This window comes from Moschus berezovskii, chromosome 4 (assembly GCF_049115385.1).
Source record: "Moschus berezovskii isolate FMDL1 chromosome 4, NW_MosBer_1.0, whole genome shotgun sequence".
NCBI lineage: Eukaryota > Metazoa > Chordata > Mammalia > Artiodactyla > Moschidae > Moschus > Moschus berezovskii.
This window is the reverse complement of record NC_142463.1, coordinates 38,741,480-38,762,504: the sequence shown is the minus strand read 5'-3', so window position 1 is coordinate 38,762,504 and position 21,025 is coordinate 38,741,480. Positions and strand designations below refer to the sequence as shown.

Genomic DNA, 21,025 nt, shown 5'->3' with positions numbered 1-21,025 from the left:
GGACAGACTATGGGGTCACAAAGAGTCGGATACAGCTAAGTGACTAACACTCACTATTTATTAGCTGTGTGATGTTGGGTAGGTCAGTTAACCTCTCTGAGTCTCAATTCCCTAATCTGTAAACTGAGATAATGATAGTCTCTGCCTCCTAAAACGGTTGTGAGGAGTAAATGAAAAAAATTCTAAGGTCTGTAAACACTTAGTATACTGCCTCCCAGTTAGTATGAATATATGGTAGTTATTATTTATTTTATGATTAGAAAGCTTTTTTCTCATACTTAGCCAAAATCCATCTCCTGACCACTTTCATTCATGGATCTAATTTCTTGGGAGGGATGAAGCATTGCAGCCCCAGAAAAGTCAAAGAGGACCCTTTCACATAATAAATCATATCTCTCCCCTGACTGAAACTCATCATGAAGTCTCATGGGTATTAGGAAGCCAGAGGGCCAGAATCCTTATCCTGCATGATCTGGCTCCTGCCTCTCCAGCCTCATTTCATGCCACCACTTAAGCCCTCATGCTCTGGACTCCAGGGATCTTCTTTCTGTTCCCGCTGGACTCAGAGCCCGTGCAGATGCCTTTGCCTGGAACTATTTTCTTACCCACTTTTTCTAGTTAGCTTTTCAGACCTCAGCTTAAACGAGGTTTCTGCAGGGAAATCCCCAAACTAGATGAGATTTCTACCTCACCCAGCTCCCTCTACTGTCTTTTCACAGGTTTTTTTATCATCACTTGAAGCAGTATATGTGGGTAATTATTTGATAAATGACTATTTATATTAGCAAACTACACATTCTAAGAAGGCAGGGACCATGGGTGTTTGAGGTTCATGATGGGCTTTGCTGGTACCCAGCATACGGCCCTTAGCAAATTCTTGCAGTGAAGGAAGGAAGGACGAAATGAACTAATGCTTATTTCCACAGGAAATTCCTTCACATAATCTGAAAACAGTACTTATGCTTCTCTTCTTCATGATTTAATTGTTACAAAATTAATGATCTCAGTGCCTCAACTACTCTTCATCATGTTGAGTTTAAGATGCTCCCACTCTCCGCATTGCCCTGTGCTCACACACGAGGGAGCTGAGTGCAGTCAGGGGATTGCTTCCTGTGATCTGAGATACCATCCTCCCAGCACACCCAAAAGCCATGTTAGCCTTAAATATGTGTAACACACACACACACACTGTTCATTTGCTTAAAAATAATGTAGATTTACTGACAAAAATTTGGAAAATACAGAATAGAAAGTATAAAGAAAACAATTCTTATACACACCTTGCAAAATAAAACATAACAGTTTATAATAATTCCTGTGTTTTTTTCAATGAATGAATTTTTGTACAGTTTGAGGAAGGATTATGTTGTGGAATTCTAACTACTCACACACACATCTTGCTTTTTTGTCAATATTAAATCATTAAAATATTTCTCTGTTATATTACAAATATAATTTTAATTATTGCTTTATCAGTTGGAAATGCTCTCTGCTCCTATTGAGGCTTAAACAAATGGGAGGTTATTTTTCTCACATAACAAGCAGTCTGAAGATGGGCAGTAACTGAGGTGCTTTCAATAGCTTTTTCCTCATGGCTGTGTTATAACTGCTGTAGTTCCTACCATCACATTTATGTGCAAGGCAGGAATACAAGGGAAAACATGTGCCATTTCCATCCTTCCTTTTATCAGGAAAAGTCCAAGCCTTCCCACTATCCTCAGCACACTTCCAATGATGAAGCCTTGACCAGACTCTGTCTTTGACCAATGCTAGGTCCAAATACAGCTGGAAAAGTGACTATTCCATTTTTCCAACTGCTAAGGTTGAGGCAGGCAAGGAAACTGGGTACCTTTCCCACATCCTATTAGGTTAATTCCATTCCATTTGATTCACAGCTCTTTAAAAAAATATCATGGGAACTTTCATAAGGTCTCTTTCCTCCTTTTGCTCCCTAAAAAGGTTGAAGATCAACCTCATAAACAAGCTACAGTTCAAATTAGGAACCTAACAGAGGTGTTTTCAGTTGTCACAATGTTTATAAGGGTGCTGTTGTCTTTGTGGACAAGAGTCAAGGCTGATGAAAGTCCTCCGATGCATAGGAAAGACCTGCCCAAATGCCTCTAGTGTCCTTATTAACGTCCATGCACGGGCAGTCATGGGAATTGCTTCATCAGAAACAGGGAAAAAAGGAAAGAAGGAAGGAACAGAGTAGGGAGGGAGGAGGAGAAGGGAGGGAAGGAGGGACGAAAAGGAACACTGTGTCATGAAGCACTGCAAAGGACAGAAGACAGACAATACTTCTCAGCGATGGGGTACCACCCTACACACACTACTGTCTTCTTCCTAAGCGACAATTTATACCATGTCAGTATATACAGATAAGATTATTTCAACTGCCCTTCTAGAGATGTACTTAAGAAAAAGAATGGCCATAGATCTTTACTCTTTCTGGCTTTCAAAGGGCTCCTCCTGGGGCTTTGGGACCCAATATTGTTTGCAATCTGTTCTTCCCTGGAGGATGTTAGGGAAAATAGAAAGGCCCAAGACAGGTAATGCTTGGTGTTTAATGATGATAGGCAGAGGTGGGAAAGCAGAGATCAGCTTTTTCCTCTCGGCAGAGCCTGGGCTATTAGGAAGAGGGAATTTAGTGTTTGATTTGCTCATTCTCCATTCCTCATCGAGGCTTTGGTCCCAAATTGCTAAACCTCCATTCAACAGTTAAATTAAACATAACTAACTTTGTTGATATTATTTCACAGCCGAATAACTTGATATTCATACTCTTCGTGTGTTCAATAAGAACAGAGCTCAGACACATTTTTAAGTCTCGGCTGGTGATGAATTCTGCTGAGCTAAACTTGTGTTTCACAGGATTGTGCTCAGCTGAGACGGGGCACGCTACTGCACTGTAAAAATAAGCTTCAAGCCATAATTTTGATGGGCCCCTCATAGCAAGGAAGCATCTCTCTTCTCCTCCTCCCTCTTCTTAGTAGCAACTCCCAAGTGCCACTTGAACATCCTAAACTAAAGGATGCCGGGCAGACAACAGTCCTTCACTGCGATGCCTCCAAGGTGCGAAGAGCACTAAACTCGGACTCCCAAGGCCTCTGTATTTGCCCCCTCTCTGCCTCTTCATGGACTGGTGACTGTAAGCAAGTCATTTAATCTCGGCTACTCAGATTCTACATTTGGCAGATATGGAGATTAAAAACCCTGCCTCTCTACCTCACAGATTTGCTGTAAGCAACACTCTTAAGCATTGAACACATGCTGCAAACTGTCAGGTGCTGGTCACTATTATTTACATTTTCACCTATCATTGAGGCCTGTCCTCTGAACATGACAGTAACTGCCCAAGAAGTATTTAAACTGAATAATACATTGGTGTGTTTTTTTATTCATCAAACAGGTAGTGGGCACCTTCTACGTCCCAAGCCCTATGTGCTGTTTAGTCATTAAGTCATGTCCAACTCTTCTGCGACCCCATAGACTGTAGCCTGCCAGGCTCCTCTGTCCATGGGATTTTCCAGGCAAGAATACTGGAGTGGGTTGCCATTTCCTTCTCCATGGGACCTTCCCAACCCAGAGATCAAACCTGTGTCTCCTACTTGGTGGGTGGATTCTTTACCATAGAGCCAGCTAGAAAGCCCCCCTGTGCTAAATACTATGAGTGTAAAGAATGAAATCGTGTTCTAGTTTGAGAGATAAACAAACAAATCCTTATGATATGGTGAGATCTGCACTGTATAACAGAGACGTACACAAGGTTTTTGAGCATCTAACATTCTGCCCACGTGAGCAAGGACCACTTCACAGAGGGGGCTACTGATGAGAAAAAGAGAGAACATCACAAATGCTGCTGAGAATCACACAGCAGTCACTCCGCCAAGAACGTTCTTTCCTTTAATTGTCACAGCGCCCTATGGAGTAGGTATTATCATACCTATTTTATAAGTGACAGTCAAGATCTAACTAATTCACATAAGGTCCCAAAGCTGGTGAGGGAGGAACCTGGATTCCCAAATTCACCTCTTCATCGGAAGGCTGGGCCCTCTGCATACTCATCTCACAGGTGGAGGGAAAGCATGTTGATCTTTCTGTACAACAAGAATTTAAAATTATCTGAAAACATCTTATGTGACATTAATTGTGAGCTGCCCAAAACTATGCAAATTCTCTCTTTAGGAAAATGAGATGTGGAGGTGATCTTAGGCATATGTGGATATCGCACTGAACCCCAGAGCAGGAAAAGCAGTCGGGTCTCCCGAGGGACAGGACTAAGTCCTGGAAGCACCACAGACAAGGCAGGTCCTCCCTGCCCCCCCCCCCCCACAGGCTGCCTTCCATTGTCCCTTCTCTGTTGTGTTTGTTATTTTCTCTCTCCAGACCATCCCTTGCTTCTCCATTAAAATGACAGGAGTGGCCACCCACCCCCTTGTTACAGCCAGTTCAGGAAACCCCAGGAGACTGACTAGCAGTAGCAGTGTTTGTTGCTCAGTCATGTCTGACTCTTTGCTACTCCACAGACTGGGGTCCTCCAGGCTCCTCTGTCCATGGAATTCTTCAGGCAAGAATACTGCAGTGCATAGCCATTTCCTTCTCCAGGGGATTTCCCTGACCCAGGGATCGAACCCAGTGAATCCTGCATTGTAGGCAGACTCTTTACCATCTGAATCACCAGGGAAGCCCAGGAGACTGACTGCTGCTGCTGCTGCTAAGTCACTGCTAAGTCGTGTCCGACTCTGTGTAACCCCATAGACGGCAGGCCACCAGGCTCCCCCGTCGCTGGGACTCTCCAGACAAGAACATTGGAGTGGGTTGCCATTTCCTTCTCCTATGCATGAAAGTGAAAAGTGAAAGTGAAGTCACTCAGTCGTGTCCGACTCTTAGCAACCCCATGGACCGCAGCCTACCAGGCTCCTCCATCCTTGGGATTTTCCAGGCAAGAGTACTGGAGTGGGGGGCCATTGCCTTCTCCAAGGAGACTGACTAGCACCTCTAAATCCCACTTCCAAGTTCCCGGAAGAGGAATTGAAGTGGCCTAGCTTGGGTTAACTGTGTCTAAAGTGTGACTGTATGTCATGACTTCCTTCCCATGGATGGGGTGGCAGTGGGGAGTAAAGAGATCTGACAAATGCGACCTCCACCAGGTGACGAAGGTCAATGCCAACAGTGATAAGTCATGTTGATGGTATGTATCCCCGATGTGATGTGAGGCAAATGGCACCTCACCTCCATGGACAACATCCCCAAAACTTGTAACCTGAGTCTAATCATCAGAAAAACATCAGACAAATCTCAGTTACCTGACCATTACTCTTCAAAAACAGTCAGGTTCATCCAAACCAGGAAAACCCAAGAAACTGTCATATCAAGAAAAAACTAAGGGAAGATGACCACTAAATATAACGTGGAATCTCGGGACAGAAAAAGTAAAGAAATCTGAATAAGGCATGGATTTTCATCAATAATAATGTATCTCTATTGGTTCATTAACTGTAACAAATGTACTATCATGATGTAAGACGTTAATAACAGAGGAAGCTGGGTGCCAGGTACACAGGAACTCTCTGCTGTCTTTATAATATTTCCCTAAATCTACAACTCTTCTAAAATTAAACAAAAAATATGAAAACACAGTACGTTTGTGCATGCTAAGTCGCTTGATAGTATATTAAAAAGCACAGACATTACTTTGCCAACCAAGGTCTGTCTAGTCAAGGCTATGATTTTTCCAGTGGTCATGTATGGATGTGAGAGTTGGACTGAAGAAGGCTGATTGCCGAAGAATTGATGCTTTTGAACTGTGGTGCTGGAGAAGACTCTTGAGAGTCCCTTGGACTGCAAGGAGATCCAACCAATCCATTCTAAAGGAGATCAATCCTGGGTGTTCATTGGAAGGACTGATGCTAAAGCTGAAACTCCAATACTTTGGCCATCTCATGAGACGAGTTGACTCACTGGAAAAGTTCTGATGCTGGGAAGGATTGGGGGCAAGAAGAGAAGGGAACGACAGAGAATGAGATGGCTGGATGGCATCACCGACTCGATGGACATGAGTTTGAGTGAACTCCGGGAGTTGGTGATGGACAGGGAGGCCTAGCGTGCTGTGATTCATGGGGTCGCGGAGAGTCGGACACGACTGAGCGACTGAACTGAACTGAACTGAACTGAAGTTGCTTCAGTCATGTCCGACTCTTTATAGCCCTATGGACTGTAGCCCACCAGGCTCCTCTGTCCATGGGATTTCCAGGCAAGAATACTGCAGTGGGTTGCCATGCCCTTCTCCAGGTGACCTTTCCAACCCAGGGATTGAACTTGAGTCTCTTATGTCTCCTGAATTGGCAGGCAGGCTCTTTACCCCTAGCACCACCTGGGAAGCCTATGAAATCATGGTATTGCATGTTTATTCAGTGCCAACCACCATGGTAAAACTAAAACCAAAAGCCCCTTTCAAATTATCCTGTCCCCATATTCATCCGCCATGATATATACTGCAAGCCCTTTGACAGAAAGGGAACACCAAGAGGCGGAGCAGTCCTGACATATAGTAGGCAGTCAAGAAATATTAGCTGATGTGAACCAACATTTATCATCCACAAAAGAGGCCCCGGTATAGCATACAGAAATGCTACCTTTCTTTGTCCCATTGTGGATCAATGGGAGCACTACCATTGGCATGGATGGTTTTGGTGTGCTCACTCTCCTCTTCTTAGTAAGAAAGTTAGATCCTTCCTGGGCTGCTACTGCTCAGTAAGAGATCATCAAGGGGGCCTGGGACAGCCACTGGTGGATTTTCGTTCCAATAACCCTTTGGAATTAGAAGCTGGCCTGGAAGCTCTGAATGGGACCCAGACCTCACCAGTGTTTTGTGCCCTTTAAGTGACCTATGCTTACTTCTCTCAGGACAGGTTTATAAAACCTTGCAAAGGACAAGAGCCTCTTTTCATGATTAACCTTTGGAATGGGCACTAAAAATAATTCTGCATTCACTTTAAAAGTGCCTGTTTTTAAGGGGAAAGACAAATGGGTGTGGCTTTTTAAAGCATTTGCTTTGTCCAAGGGGTGGAGAGGAACAGGAGACCCAGAAGGAGTTTCTGGCCATGGAGTTGAAATGTGGATGTGTTAACCCTTTCACAGCCCCCCTTGATTCTTCCTTCTACTGTCTCCATTCAAAGTCATTTTAATCTTAGGAACTGACTATTAGCTGACGAACTAATTCCTCCAGGGAAAATGCCATTAATTCATCAGGCTTCTTCATTCCATTTTTTAAAAACTGCCCTCAAACATCTTTTGTTGTAATAAATGAGTGAATTCTGCGCTGTGGTTTGCAGAGTCTTAATGAACTTGGGAATGTGAAATCCTCCCTGCGGTTTATTTTCAGCTGCATCACATAGGAAACCATACTGTACTTCATCGTCAGGTGAGAGTTTTCTCATACAAAGAGACCAAGTTAAGTGCTATTGCCATTGGCGATTCACATCACCACTGGGTGAGCTTTGGTACCCTAAAACCTGAAGCAACCTTCTCCACTATGAGCACTCCTGCAGGATAGGATATTAAGCAGCCCCTCTGTGCCAACACCCCAGTTCTGTAATTTGGAACCTTGAGACTGAACAATTCCATGTTCAGCCCATGGCAGTATTTCTGGGGCCCCATGCCCTAGTTTTCACTCTTGTATAAGCACATGTGTCAGTGACTCTGTAACTATGATCTTCTATCATGTTAATGATTTATTCCTCTCCACCTCATCCACGGTATGAGCACAAGCCCACAAACAGAATATACAGGCACACTTACTAAACAGAGGGACAAAGATTCAGAGCCCATTCATATACTCCAACTGAGACAAAGTCACTGCTATGGACATGGATGCTGCTTGCTACTTAGTGAGGCAGAGATCGGGGATTAAAAAAGAATGTCTCCCCTGTACACTCACTCTGACTGGGCAATGATATAATTTCTAGTCTCACGTCTCTATTTCAGACCACATATGGCAGTAATATTGGCTCTTCCCCACCTCAGCCTAACCATGACTAAACAGGTTGATGAATGTCATGCATCTTATCATCATACATGCATATTTTTAAATATAATTCACTTTTGATCTGCACCCTTGTGCAGTGGCGAATGAAAACAGTTAAGATTTCTTCCACTGTCTGCCTTTAAATGTATTAAACAGCCCTGCTGTCAATAGATTATATTCTTGTACAATGATAATAGCCCCCAAAACTAAGAGGCCTTGTCAGGAATTGCAGTTGTCACAGTTTGATGGGAATGATTTTACTTGGGGTTCGTCTGCCGCACAATCATCTCATAATCTGGATATACATCACAGCATGACATGTAAATTTCCTGCTACTCTGCTTTCATTTCCAGAGGCAGCAATCAAATGAAAACCACTCAACCTCACCCAAATGTATAAATAATTTTCATTCAAACATATTAACAGTCAAAATATGAGAATTTATCACAGAGTGCTAGGCCTTTTAAGAAGCAATAAAGACTTTACTTTTTAAGCATATTTCTCCTTAGAAAAGTAATACGAATAGTAACTCGCAATTTAAAATTCACGTTTGAAAGTCCACATAGAAACCACCTAATCTGCAAACTTAAGGGATGTAGGTGCTTCACCATAGATTTGACACTTAGAGGAAAAAGGATGAGGGAAATATTGTGTAATAGAATTGCATGTGGATTAATAATTACCAACATGAAAATACCAAAGTCCCAAAATGCTGATTTATTTCATCTTTGCTAAACTATACCTTTTGCACTGCGCAATCAATAGGAGATTACTTTCTCTAAAATATAAACACCTGATTCAGCAGCGATTTGGAAAGCAATATAACAAATGACACTTTTTTTCTGATAAACATCAGATTTTAATTGAAAGCAATCTTCTTGGGAAAAAAAAGACCATCAAATTGTAGCAGTGGATGTGGCTGACTCTCCCCCATTGCAGGCTGGGTTCCAGCCACACTCATTGTCAATTACCAAGAAAGGGAGGACATATTCACAACTCAACAGGAAAAAATACTTGCCTTTTGTGCTCAGTTATGAAGTCAAATGAGAGCAGTGTTGGTTCACTTTGGCAAGGTTCAAGGTGAGTATGCAAATGGCCATAGGAGCTGCACTTGAATGAGACGACAAGAACTGCAGTGTGCTCACCACCAGACCTGGGGACTCACCAGGCTTGCTTGCAAAGTTCCCCCAGGAGGGGAGGCTAAGCCTTCAGACACAGACTTGTGCCCAGTCAGATGGAGGTGCTAAAAGACATCATTTGACCAAAAAGCCTTCATGTTGACAAGAGTTCATTACATAAGGAACAAAACCCCAAAAGGACTACAATTCCCTGACACATTTAAATCAATAATCAATCCACCCACATTTCCAAAAAAATACCTTCCAAGGTTTGGAGAGGACACTTGGTCTGTGGGTAAGAGGCTAAGTTAGAAGTTTCTATCACATCCTCAAGGGCATTTGAGAAGTGAAGGTACTTGGAAAGGGTGGGCTGGGAAGGTAGCGTTTGGGATGGGGAGCCAATCTATTCGTATCATTAGTGCTAGCACCTAAAAATTTTGCAGCCTTACTTTAAATTTTTATACCCTTTTCTTCTCCCCTCTCTTCCCCCCATCATGTGCAAAAACTGCTAAGATGACAGTTTTTTCCATTTCCCCAGTAAGTGTGTCTGCAGAAGTAGAAGTACCATAACCCGGGGTACAGCAAGCTCAGCCATTTGAAATAAAACTTTGCAGTACTAATGTTTTTGTAACTGCTTTCATATTGTAATGATATTTTTCCAAGCACTGGTTTTATTTGATCTTAAATACCTTTTTGGGAAAGTCCAGTGAGCTGACTCTAATAAAATCATGCTATTGAAAAAAGGTTTAAGTAGAATGTTCAGAATAAATTACAAAACTGCATGCAAGAATACCAGCTAGTGCTGCAATAAAAAGCTGAAAATGAGTATTCTTGCAATATATTTTAAAGAAGTAGTATACTTTTTTGTCCATTTTTTTTCATTGAATGTTTCATAACAGAATGCCTCCATGTCATGAAAGGAGGGGAATGCATACCAAATGAACAAACTGCTGGAAAAATTGCATTTAAGCAGGAAAAAAAAATCTTGACTTTTTGGGGGAGTATAGAATATATTTCATTTCATTTTCAATAACTGTTGGAAGATAATAGAAAATGTAATTTCTTTCCATTTGCCATGCCAAAATACTTAAATTACATCATACTTATCCTGTCATATTTTTTCCCCAACTTATTCAGGACCTGTTAATGGATTTCGTCTTCTTTATGTCTGCACTAAGGGATGGGTCTGCTTTAAAAGACAGAGATGTCCAGCTGTAGGGATCTCAGGGAAACTAGGATGGCTTGAGTGGAAGACACAGGCAATTGCATACCTGACTTTCTTCTAGTGAAGCAGAAGGAAAAAGCTCTTGAAGGATGGAGGTGAGTGTATCTTCCTAATTACTCTTGAAACCCTATGTTCAAAATAATCACAAACTCCTTCCTCAGCCCTTCCACCCCACAAAACAGTCTTGCAAAACTGGGACACTAACAGAGCAAAGATTGGTAAATTTCCCCTATGGCACCACCATACCTGCCATTTGAGATCTACTGGGTTCTTGGCATTGAGTCAAGTGCTGGGCTTCAGGTACTACGAGGGACAATATTTATGTAAATCAAATTAGCTTATAAATCCAAGTTCAGTTCTCTCACCTCCAAGTAAAACAAAAACAACCATACCCATCCTATGAAGAGAAACTGGGACAAAAAAAAAAAACGTGGCATGGCATGATAGGCAAGATCTAGAATATCATGGACACTGTTGGTGGACCACCCAGCATTCCTCCTCCCCACCTGTCTTCCTTTCCAGCAGAACCTGATTTTGTTCAGGAATCCATCTCTCTATGCACTCCCAAGCACCTCAGGAGAATTCGGCCCATCTGCTTCTAAGATGCAGATTGACTGGCTGTGGCCAATGTGTTCCTTTGGCATTGCTGAGTTTGAGAAAGGGTGTGAGGCTCTGATCAGTGATGTGGGAGAGGAAGTCAGCTGAGGCCCTTTCAGAGAAGAGTTTTCTTGCCAACCAAAGAAGTGGGCTCTTATTTTACCCCTGGAGATTCTTTTGTCTAGATGTGACTCCGAAAGAGTAGCAATCACCTGCTAAGATAACTTGTTGCTCATTTTTCAGTCACTAAGTCATATCTGACTCTTTGAAATCCCACGGACTGCAGCATGTCAGTCTTCCCTGGCCTTCACTATCTTCTCTCAGAGTGTGCTCAGACTCATGACATTGAGTCGGTGATGCCATCCAACCATCTCATCCTCTGTCGCCCCCTTCTCCCCCTGCCCTCAATCTTTCCTGGCATCAGGGTCTTTTCCGATGAGTCAGACCTTCACATTAGGTGGCCAAAATATTGGAGCTTCAGTTTTAGCATCAGTTCTCCCAATGAATATTCAGGGTTGATTTCCTTTAGGACTGACTGGTTTGATCTCCTTGCTGTCCAAGGGACTCTGAAAAATCTTTATCAGCACAACAATTCTAATACCAGTGATGACAAAATAATTCTGTATTAGTGTCTTAGGACTACTGTAACAAAGTATCATTAACTGGGGGTCTTAAAACAATGGCAATTTATTGTCTCATAGTTCTGGAGGCTAGAAATCCAAAATCAAGTTGTCAACAGGGTCATGTTTCCTCTGATGGCTCTAAGGGAGAGTATTTCCTTGCCTCCTCCAGTGTCTTCCAGCAATCCTTAGTGTTCCTTGGCTTGTAGACAAATCCAGTCCAGTCACATGGCCATCTCTTTGCATTTCTTCACATTGACCTCCCTCCATGCATGTCTGCCTCTGTGTCCAAGTCTCTTTTTATAAGAACAGTCACATTGGATGAGAGTCCACTCTAGAAACCTCATTTTAATTTGATTACATCTGTAATTACCCTATATACAAATAAGGTCACATTCTGGTACTTGAGGTAAAGACTTCAACATATCTTTTTTGGAGGAGAAGGGACACAATTCAACCTATACTTGCCTACTTGTGAGCAGATGCTAAGGTTGAAATAGGCATTGATGACATCATTGAGCCTCTGAATTACCCTTCCCTGGAACCTGTCCTGCCTGGGGACTTGCTGGTAAGTGAGTTACACACGAGACCACTTTCTGCATTGCTCAAGTCATTTTGTATTGAGGTTTTTACCTGTAGCTGAGGGCTTGCCCCGTAGCTCAACGGTAAAGAATCCACCTGCAAAACAGGAAGTGCGGATTCAATCATTCAATCCCTGGGACAGGAAGAGTCCCTGGATGAGGACATGGCAACTCACCCCACTATTCTTGCCTGGAGGACCCCATGGACTGAGGAGCCTGGCAGGCTATAGCCCATAGGGTCACAAAGAATTGGACATGACTAAAGCGACACATGGGCTTCCCTGGTGGCTCAGAGGTTAAAGCGTCTGCCTCCAATGCGGGAGACCCGGGTTCGATCCCTGGGTTGGGAAGATCCCCTGGAGAAGGAAACGGTAACCCACTCCAGTATTCTTCCCTGGAGAATCGCATGGACGGAGAAGCCTGGTAGGCTACAGTCCACGGGGTCACAGAGAGTCGGACACGACTGAGCGACGGAACCGAAGTGACACACACACACTTGTAGCTGAGCCCATCTTCGTTGATGCAGCAGACAGTGGATAGAAGCAGACCTCCTTCCACCATCTAATAACCATGTCCCTGGGAAAAATCACATTTTTTGAGAATACTTTCTCTCTAAATTGAGTCAAATATTACCCAGACTTGCCATGAAGATTGATGGGAGAGATATAAATGGCATTATCCTGAAAAAGTGCTCAGTGGATTGTTTATCTGCTCCTTTTACAAACTATCCATGTGACTCTGGAAGAATAAAAACAAGACCATATAGTCTAGTCTTAGAGGAGTAATTGAGAACTACTAGCTCTTGATGGTTGTCAGTTTCAGAAACTAATATAACATTGTAAATCAACTACACTCCAAGAAAAATTAAAATCAAATCATTTGCCTGCATTCTTCACTTAGTATTGTGCACCTGACTAGCTTCTTTAAGGCTTTCATAATAGCCTCCATTTATGAGAGGCTTAAAGGTTAAAAGCATGAGCTCTTAGGACTTCCCTGGTGATCCAGTGGTTCAGAATCCTCGTTCCAACGCAGGGGATGCAGGTTTGATCCCTGGTTGAGGAACTAAGATCCCACATGCCTCAGGGGAACTAAGCCCACATGCCACAACTGCTGAGCCCACGCTCTGTAAAGCCTGTGCTCAGCAACATGCTGCAAAGACCCAGCACAGCAAAAAAAAAAAAAAAAAAAACCATGGGCTGTTGAGTCAGACAATATAGATTCAAATCTCAGTTCCGCCACTTTCTATGTGTGACTTGGGCAAATTATTTCACCTCTATGTACCTGGTTCCTTCATCTCTACAAAAGGGGAATGACGATGATGATAATTTCTCACAGTGTTTTTAAGAGGAATGAGGTCACAAGGCATAGGTGATTAGGACAGGGTCTGGTGAATGGTAGGCAAGTTAAACATACACTCTTTCCTCCATTCAATGTCCATTATCATCAGCAGTCATCTTGGTATGTGACATCGGTGGTTTTCACGCTTTGGTGTTGGTATAAGAAACATCTGTGATGCTTATTATAAATATAAACTCCCACCCCAATCCAAAGATTCAGATCCAGTAGCGCTGAAATGTACTTTTAACAAACATTGCAGTTGAAATTGATGCAGATGGTGCTTTATCACACATTGAGAAACTATCTACTTTTTCTGCTTGGAAGTCAGGAGACTTAGAAGGAGCTACTTATCTTGGAGACAGGTACTTCTCTTCTCTTTGCCAGTAGTCTGAAAGTTTCTGGAAGGTAGAGCCATCCTTATCTCTCTGTCCCTTCCCAACCAAGACATTCAAAGCACGGTACTTTGCCCACTGGAACTCAAAAGTGTTCACTAAAGCAATTGTGAATTTCAGATGCTAGAGAAAAAGAAGTGGTAAGAGACAGACAGGAGGATGGAGATCTAGGCAGAAGGAAAACATCTCTGGTAACTATTTAGTGATGCCAAGAGATTCTGTTGGGACAGATGTCCTGAGCAAGCCTCAGAAGCAGTTCTGGTTTCTGTGAGCCCCATGAACAGTGTGACTCTGAATAGCAGAGTCACTAGGAAGCTCTGGGATTCCAGGCTGGCTTCACTTCTCAGATTTCTACCAGCCTGGGATACAGCCCTCCGAGCCCAAAGCAAAACTTTAGACTGTGTGCAGGAGGACAAAGGAGAAAAACTGCACAGTGAGAAGAGGAGTTGGACTGCTATTACTGGGTCACTCAACCAATTAACCTGAGATCTCTTGGGAGCAACTTCAGCAAAGAACATTTACAGGGTTGTATTGTAAACTAATTAATGTTAATACATATAACATTATGTAGATACTATGAATTGAAGGACTGTATGAGTCAGGTGATTTTCATGAACTATATCATTAAATTCTCAATAATTCATTCAACTAATATTAGTTAAGCAACTACCATGTGTCGAGTTATCAGATAAAAATGAAATGATGAACTTATCAATATATGTATAACTATACCTATCTCATATGACTGTATAGAGAGAAATTTCCTAGAGAGACTGGGAGGTTGATAAGTATAAAGCATTGATGTAGTGCTTGACATCTAGGAAGCACCTAACATTATCCATTATAGAGGATACTCACTAGCAGTAGTTATTCCTGGGTGATTTCTTTCTGGAAATGTTCTGGGTGAACATTTCTTCCTTTCACTTATTTGCATTTACTAAAATTCGACACTAAGTATGCAATGCTAATGTAATAAAAAACAAAAGTCATTACTTTAAAAGTTAGTAAGATATTTCCTCTCTGAATCCACAAATGAAGACTACCCTGTCTTCGACAGCATCATCTAGTGGCGCCAATAGAATGTGACTGAAGAAGATCTTTTTTCCATAATGGGAAGGTTTATTTCTTATGGGGCTTTGGTTTTGATACTGTACTTTTTCTCACAAAAATACAGCTTAGGAATCCAGTGAGACCCCTAACACATACGCACACACACAAAATGTAAATCTTCTATTTCTGAAATGTCCTTATAGCTAGAGGTATTTAATTCTAGAAAAAGCATTTCCTGGAGACCTACTAAGTGCCAGACATCATGCAAGACGCTGCAACAAAATACTGAATAAAACCTGCTTCTTGTCTTCAGTGAGTTGCTAGGGAAGACTGCTATTTAATGCAACACACTGCAACACAGCAAGTCACCCATGCTCTCATGCATTCATTCAACACGTATTTATCATACACTACCTAACAGGCACTGTTTCAGGCACTGGGGACACTGAGGTGAAGGAAATAGGTAAAATCCCTGCCTCTGGAGCTTACAATCTAGTGGGAAAAGATAATAAACAAATGAACATAAGCTATAGTTGTGATAGTAGTTGCTACAAAAATAATACAGTAGGTTAAAGAGATAGAGAGTTCAAGGGCTGCTGTGGATATAAGACGGTCGACTGGTCAGATTATATTTGAGAGGAGACTGGGAGGTGGTAAGGGAGTAAGTCAAGCAGATGTTGGGAGAAAGCGTTCTATGCAAAGGTCCTGGGATGGTGTGTGCTCCATGCTTTGACAGAATAGCAAGATGGTCCAGGTGGATGAGCAGAGTGTGCTAGGGAGAAAGCAATAGGTGATGAATTTGAAATAGATTCTGTAGGGCCTTGTTGGCCATAGTAAAGCCCTTTGATTTGATTCAAAGATTAATGGTAAGCCATTGGCACATTTTCAATAGAAGAGGGACATGCTTGCCTTACATTTTAAAATATCATTTAGCTGCAGATATTAGGTTGCAGGAGGACAAGAGTAGAAACAAGGAAACTATGCAATAGTCAAGTGAATCAATGTCTGTGGAAAACTGAATGTATGGCTAAGATGTCACAGTAGAACAGAGGAGGTAGTGTTCAATTGCATCCAAAAGTGACAAATAAAGTCTCCTCATTGAAGAGGAGACCTGAACAGGGATCTGCTTTTTATTTTCAGGTTTGAATTTTTTGGCAAGGAATGTTCTTTCACTAGGAGAGCCATCATATCAACGTCTCTCTTTTGTGAAGTTAGCAGCTTAATAAACACCCAAGTCCATTCACTCATTGAGTGCTGTGCTCAGTGGTGTCCAACTCTTTGTGACCATATGGACTGTAGCCCTCCAGGCTCCTCTGTCCATGGGATTCTCTCGACAAGAATACTGGAGTGGGTTGCCATTTCCTCCTCTAGTCTACATTCCAGACCCAGGGACTGAACCTGCATCTCCCAGGTCTTCTGCATTGTCAAGTGGATTCCTTATCATTGCGTCCATTCGTTCATTAGTGGTTGCAAAATGGTGATATTCTCATTTTTTTTAGCTGGATTATATTTATAAAAAGAACTTTTCCTTCATCTTCTACTTGATTACCCATTAGTGTAATTCACACAGAAAAGGCAAGATAAATGCTTGATATCCGCCCCCTTTATTTTCAGTTTTCAGAATGAGTTGGTTGACTAGCATCTTTCCATGGTGATCAATTGCTAGCTTGCTTTCTCCTTTTTTTCTTTCTTTCTCTCCTGTCTCCCTCTTCTCTTTCTTAACTCGCTTTTTCTTTCTCTTCCCTTTCCTTCTCTTACTTTCTCTCTCTCACCTCCCTCTCTTTCTTTCTAATATTCTATTTCTCTTATTCTTTCTTTCTTATTGTCACTATAAACTTAATGATAATTATTATATCTGATGAGTTCCAATCAATTGCAGATATTACCCATATGGATGCTGAAATTGTCTCATCTTTATCCAGGAGCCTCTTCAGGTTGGCTCCTGTGCCCTTTGGATGGAACTGTGGTAGTTTTTTTTATCTCCTCCTTGCTGCTTGATACAAGTTGTGACAAGCTCAGCATGTACCTTCCCTCTGCCTAACCTGGAGTCAGCTGTTTCTCTAAGGAGCTCTGATTCCTTTTAGCAGGAGATGGTATTTCAGCACCACCATCTGAGCATGAGGGGTGAGTCATTGTTTGTGTGTTTTTCCCTGTTTCTAGGTCTTTTCAGTGGACAGAGTTGGAATTTTTAAATAATTATGATTTCATGTTGATAATTTCAGTGTAAACTGTGATTTTTTTCCCTCCTTTTCCCCACACTGATAGTCTCAATTTTCAACAATCCCAAAAACGACAGAATTATAGTTGATCTTTAATTTCTAATTTGCTTTGTTCCCCCAAAATACCCAGAGCAATCTCATAACTAGTCATACCAACAGTACCAATAGCAATGTGATCACTGTAAACAGTTTAAGATTCTTTTGTAGCTCTTTCTTTCCTAAGAGTATCTCACCTTAAAGAGGTACAGACAATTTGCTGACATTTAAAGTCATTTGGAATTGTTCATGTCATGGGGCTTTACAGTTTGTGGTGGAAGTAGACATTTAAGAAACAATTTTAAGACATCAGTGTAAAGAAACAGTACAGCAAGCAAAATGAGGTTCACCTGTCTGGAGGCTCAGGGCCATTCACCCCCAGAAACTGATGCTTAAACAGAGTTTCTAGGCCATGTTGGAATTAGTTCGGCAGAGAATTGGAACAAGTGGTATGTGGAGGGAGCTGGAGCAGGTGGAGTTCTGACAAAGAGCTGCAACTTGTAAAGCACTCTTCTAACAAACCGCCAAAACAACAGTGGTGCTTAGAATTTCCTTTTTAAGTTATATTCTCCAGAAATCCAAAGATCATCAGCCATATCAGATCTGGTCTCCTCTTTGGTAGTTTTCAAGCCAAAAGTCACATGGAAAGTAATTATTGCACAAAGCCATAGACTTGCTTTCTTTGTAACCCCAACCATGTTGCTCAGCTTAATCATTCCTTCTATTTATCATACTTACCTTCCATTTCTAAAAGCAAAGACTTTAGAGCATAAGGACTATAGGCAAGTCATGAAAGGAATGACCATCAACAGATGATTAGATAAAGAAGATGTGATACACATATACAATGTACTATTACTCAGTCACGAAGAACAGAATAATGCCATCTGCAATGACAGGGAAGGACCTAGAGATTATTATACCAAGTGAAGTAAGTCAGACAGAGAAAGACAAATATATGTTACCACCTATATGTGCAATCTAAAAAAATGATACAAATGAACTTATTTACAAAACAGAAATAGAGGCACAATTCTAGAAAACAAACTTATGGTTACCAAGGGGGGAAGCTGGGAGAGGGATAAATTAGGAGGCTGGGATTGACATATACACACTACTATGTAAAAAATAGATAATTAATAAGAACCTACTATATAGTAGAGGGAATTCACCTCAATACTCTCTAATGACCTATATGGAAAAGAATCTAAAAAATAATGGATATATGCATATGTATAATTGATTCACCATGCTGTATGACAGAAACTAACACAACATTATAAATCAACTATACTTTGATAAAAATTAATTTTAAAAAATAATTAAAAATAAAAAGAAGAGCCTCAGAGGGTGAAGGGCATCTCCTGGGAGACTCCAGAGAGGATCTGAGACTACAGAAGACCCAAGATAACGATGGTAGGGATGGATACTAGGGCCCATTCTGTGGATGGCACTGAATTAGATGCTCAACATACCTCAAATCTAATCAAAACAACTCTGTAATTTAGGGGATGTTATCCCATTTTAGGTGTGAGGAATCTGACGAGCAGAGAAGAATGTGGCAAAGTTCAACATTAAGCCATAAAGAACAAGATAATGCCTTTTGCAATGACATGGATGGATCTAGAGATCATCATACTGAAGTAAGTAAGTCAGACAGAGAAAGACAAATATATGTCATCACCTATATGTGGAATCTTAAAAATAATACAAATGAACTTATTTATAAAACTGAAATAGACTCACAGCTGTAAAAACAAACTTATGGAAACTGCTAAGTTGAAGGGCCAGGATTCAAATTCAGGTGTGCCTCATTCCAAAATCATTACCTTATGAATTTCGTAAGTTTACTCTTGGAGAAGACTCTTGAGAGTCTCTTGGACTGCAAGGAGATCCAACCAGTCCATTCTAAAGGAGATCAGTCCTGGGTGTTCACTGGAAGGACTGATACTAAAGTTGAAACTCCAATCCTTTGGCCACCTCATGCGAAGAGTTGACTCACTGGAAAAGACTCTGATGCTGGGAGGGATTGAGGGCAGGAGGAGAAGGGGACGACAGAGAATGAGATGGCTGGATGGCATCACCGACTCAATGGACATGAGTTTGCGTGAACTCCGGGAGTTGGTGATGGACAGGGAGGCCTGGCGTGCTGTGATTCATGGGGTTGCAAAGAGTCAGACATGACTGAGCGACTGAACTGAAATGAACTGAACTCTCTAGAGACACGGCTTATGTGAATATATAAACAATGATTTATAAAATAAGTTATGTTAACCTAGAGTCTCATCTCACAGGTGAAGAATACTCTCATAAGAACTAACACTTGGAACTTCCCTGTGGCACAGTGGATAAGAATCCACCTGCCACTACAGGGGACACAGGTTCAATCCCTGATCCAGGAAGATTCCACATGTCAAAGATCACCTAAGCCCATGCGTCACAAATCCTGAGGCTGTGCTCTAGAGCCCACAAGCCGTAGCTACTGAAGCCTGTGCACCTAGAGCCTATGTTCTGCAATAAGAAAAGCCACCACAATGGCAAGCCCAAGCACCATAATTAAAGTGTAGCCCCCGCTCGCCACAACTAGAGAAAGCCCGCGGGTAGCAACAAAGACCCAGTGCAACCAAAAAGAAAATTAATTAATAATTTAAGAAAAGAACTAACATTTCGTTGATCCTTTACAGCCCACAATAACAGCCTTTTCTAATTTGATGGGTTCTCATTATTCCCATTTCCCAAAGGAGGAAACTGAGACTCACCAAGTTAGCCTTTCACCTAATAAATAATCCAAGATTTCTGACTCCAGATTTCAATCTCTTCCCATTCTTGGTCATCCTGGCTCTGCTTACCAGCTATCAGAATGAGGGCGGAGATGAAACTTGACAAGAAAACCAATAGGAAAAAAGGTTAAAATCACACCCTCCCCTCAATTATGACACCACTTATCAACAAAACACCACTGTTTGAATATGAAATTATTATAAAAGTAATAAAACTTTACTTTTAAAATCTTCCCTTAAAAAATCTCTTGGTGGAAAAATCTGTAAAGTCAGTGCCTTAATTTAGGAAGAAAGGTACATAAAAATATGAAAACAGAACATAAAACTTGTTTTCTTAGTTTTCAGTAAACCTGAAACTATTGTTTAAAAAAAATAAATTCTACTTTAAAAAATAGAAAGAAGGACAGGACCTCTCATTGCTTGAATTCTTCACCTTTCCTTGCATAAATAATTTTGCCAAAATGGAACAAAATTTACTTGCTTTTGTTAAAGTCGTACTGCTTGGTTCCCGACAAGGTAGCTCAGTCTAGGCTTTGGAATCAGATGGTCTTGGATTCAGACGTTGGTTTCGTCTCTTCCTAGCTTGAGTTCTCACGGGGACTGTGAGGATGAAGTGACGTTAACGCAGACCAAGTCCTTCACCAAGTGCCTCACACAGGGTGAGTGAACGGCTGTTATTCTCCGCTGTAGTGGGTCACTCCCTCTCAATGAGATAGGGATGACAAATTGTAATTTGAAAGTGTTTTCAAATATTTATTTTATATTGGAGTGTAGCTGATTTACAATATTTTGTTAGTTCCAGGTGTACAGCAAAGTCATACATACACATATATCTGTTCTTTTTCAGATTCTTTTCCCATATAGGTTACTACAATGTATTAAGGAGAAAGTGCGGATTTTTTTTAATCATTAGTTCATTTTTATTAAATAACAAAAATCGCCAAATCAATTCTAATTCCTATATTTAGGCTAAAGACTAAAACAATCCGGTGTTAAGTACTATTTTAATCCTGTTGCTCGAATTTAAATTTTAGATAGATAAA

The 21,025-nt window shown here is 41.4% G+C and overlaps 1 long non-coding RNA gene across 4 annotated transcripts in view; it reads left to right on the top strand.

Moving 5' to 3' along the window:
• Positions 1-21,025, top strand: part of LOC148778036 (uncharacterized) — a 139,614-nt gene that overhangs the window by 80,127 nt on the left and 38,462 nt on the right. For all 4 annotated transcript variants that reach the window (XR_016037195.1, XR_016037197.1, XR_016037194.1 and 1 more), the window contains 3 exons: positions 10,282-10,464; positions 18,731-18,845; positions 20,565-20,641. This is a non-coding gene — a long non-coding RNA (uncharacterized LOC148778036). The remainder of the gene's footprint in view (positions 1-10,281; positions 10,465-18,730; positions 18,846-20,564; positions 20,642-21,025) is intronic.